The sequence below is a fragment of the Toxorhynchites rutilus genome, chromosome 2, assembly GCF_029784135.1.
Source record: "Toxorhynchites rutilus septentrionalis strain SRP chromosome 2, ASM2978413v1, whole genome shotgun sequence".
Taxonomy (NCBI): Eukaryota; Metazoa; Arthropoda; class Insecta; order Diptera; family Culicidae; genus Toxorhynchites; species Toxorhynchites rutilus.
The window spans coordinates 131144825-131147817 of record NC_073745.1 but is presented as its reverse complement, the minus strand read 5'-3'; the positions used below and the strand labels follow the sequence as shown (position 1 = coordinate 131147817).

At 41.7% G+C, this 2993-nt stretch overlaps 1 long non-coding RNA gene across 1 annotated transcript; it reads left to right on the top strand.

Moving 5' to 3' along the window:
- The first annotated feature begins 987 nt into the window (after positions 1-987).
- On the top strand, positions 988-2778 carry LOC129770366 (uncharacterized). Its single transcript, XR_008742102.1, has 4 exons — positions 988-1440; positions 1525-2098; positions 2164-2339; positions 2403-2778. It is a non-coding gene; the product is annotated as an uncharacterized LOC129770366 (long non-coding RNA).
- The last annotated feature ends 215 nt before the right edge of the window (positions 2779-2993 follow it).

Genomic DNA, 2993 nt, shown 5'->3' with positions numbered 1-2993 from the left:
CTGAAAATCAATCAATTTTTTACGCTCCTCTGAACTAGTAAACGAAGCTCAATGCCATCAATGCGGATCGTTAACTTGTTTAACTTCAAGCGCAAGATAGCAGCATTAAACATAAATCGGATATGACATCAAAACGAATGATAGTGTTTTCAGATCCAAAGTATGCTCATGAGCATACTTGATAATAACGAAGTAAATACTTGATGAATGCTGTTTTATTCATACGAAATCAGCTAAACATCCATTTTCGAAAAGTAAATACTTTGTTGTTTCATTTATTCATACCAAACGTAGTATAAACTTAATCTCACTGCTCGACTGCTCGAATGAAGCAAAGTAAAGGTGAATTTTGTTTTTATTCATACGGCCTATTATTTCAATTTTCGCCGTGCTGATAACAACAATAAAGGTAAGTTTTTTTTTATCCCATTTATTTATTCATTAGCATTTTAGCTGTAACAGAGCCGGGTTTTAATCGTGTACATGTACATATGTTTATGTTTCTATAAATTGTAAATTACACTGTAGTTAGTAGTAGCCATTTAGGCGTTAAGTTTTCTGTTCCATTTCATTATGGTAAATTACACAGTAGTAGCCATTTAGGCGTAAGGGTATTCTTTCTGTTCATCCATTGTTCAGCAGACCGGACAGCGGAGACAGTTGATATTGATCATTGTTGGGTTATTTATAGAACAGCAGCCCGATGTGTCTTGCAGAGCAGAGCAATTGTATGGATGAATCGATCTTATTTCGACCGTGGATCGTTCTCCATCGCTGATGATTGTTGCGTGGACGTAGTTATTCTATAATAACACAAAGATGGTCAATTGAGGGCCCTGAGTTTGAACTCACTGTTCGCGCCCGACGCTCCGAGTGCCGAACAAAAATTTAGCAACCGAAACCACGCCCACCGAAAATGTGCATCAATGCAATCCGCTATAAAAGTGGCGAGCACGATGCGCTCCACATCTAGTATTCCGACGACCACCGAGCAATATTCCTGCAACAATCGTGCAGTTTTCTGCCCACCACCAACTTTAACCAGTGTTATGATGACCACCACGCAATAAGCAGCAGCAGAAATAACAACAACAGCAGCAGCAGCAGGAGAGGAACAGCAAACGGGTACAGTTGCATTCTCCGACGGTGCAGCAGCTATTCCACGTGTGAACGCAATGGTGTAATTTCTAATCCGTGAATAAGAAATACTAATGTGTTATAAGAGGCACCATTCGTTCTTCCTTCCAACGCAAAATTCCAGAGTTTCACCGCAATTATCACGAGCAGTTCATCTTTGAACTACTTTTAAGAGTTTTAGTTTTCTAGCGAGTGATAATTTGCAATTAATTCTGACGGGTTGCGCCTGCGCCCGAACACTCACGATCGACCGCTTGGTAAGCGAACGCGTAACCAAGTGGCTACGAAGACCCCCCAATAAAGGTAAGTTATTTTGAATAATTTTTAAACATTGCATTTAAACATTTGTTTTATGGCTTATCGTTTCATTTCGTTGCTGTATTATAGGTCTTTACATACGGTACACCTAATTGCGCAGAGCGTAGAGAAACCGATTCACAGTGGTGGTACTTTGCGAACCACCAGTGGTATCGTGCTGGGAATAACCGGCGAAGATGGTGATAGCTCGGCCGATAAACACCCGCATGATCTGGTGAACGATTTTATGTGATAAGTGTCAGCAATACTTGCAATGTAATCTCATAGTGCATCGGCAGTGCTCGGCCACGGGACTAGAACCGTGCGCAGCGGAAACTGGCAGTAGGACGGTAACGTTGACTAGCCGTAGTCATCAGGCCTTTGGACTTAGTCTTTGCTAGCAGTTTAGCGTGGCCGAGCTGTCGGCGCTGCAGAGCTCGAACAGAAAGCGATGTGTAACTTGAACCTGGATCTGTACAAGATGTATCGGACGACGTCACCGAATTACGACGAGGTTAACAAACTGCGTGATTCACTCAACGAAAATCTAATCAACACCGATCCGAGCAGCTACTCACCGGAGTGTGTAGCCATGGTTCTTACGGGTGCTGCCCAATCCGATCATTTCGATTATGTTTTATGATAAATTCGTCGTAAGTCACAAGTAGGATATCTGATACTTATTTTATATAACTCTTTAACTAACTATCCATGTATCTGTCCACACAGAAATTACCAGTGATGCGTAGCAATTCGTTATCCAGGATCTGCCAATTTACCACAACATGACGCCATCTGATACGAATATGCCAAATGTAGTACCAGCGGGAACTGGAAGAGGAACCAACAATACTGATACAAGTGTGGTGCCATATTCTAATGCGTCCTCCTAGGGAGAAAATTGTGTAAGTATGCCTGCCAGCCTTGTCTGACTGTCACATGTTAATGCGTTTGTTTATTTTTTCCAGTCAAATCGTGTATTACACGGAATACCACTTGCGAATAATGGAACTATTGCTCTATAAGCTGGACTGGAACGAAAAACTACCAGAAACTTCCGTCTGCTCCTGCGGTACCACCACGGAAAATCTCCCGAAGTACGGCTGTGCTACAGCAGCAACAACAAATACCCGGTTCATCCACTGTTTTACCAACAGGATAGGCTGCTCCAAAAAGCCTGCGATCTCATTCCCGGCATCTGTGGTACAAGCGCCCTTGATTGGGGTGTATACTAATGCCGGTAGGAATATTAGTAATGGAACACTGGCTGCTGAAAATCGGGGGATAGCGTTGATGATGCAAACACACCAGCTGACCTGACGGATCAAATCTACCGATTCCTTCCTCGAGCTCCAATTTTATTTGTATAGAAATTAATATTTGTTATTTAGATTGATTACAATAAAAAAATGTTTGTTTTCATTACAATTGAAAAGAAATTATTACGATTCTATGTCTGATCAAAATGCCATTGAACCGACGTTGGACTGACAAGTGGCCCCGTGTTGAACAAATTACATATATATTTAGGGTATTTGTTAAACCAACGCTGAACCAAC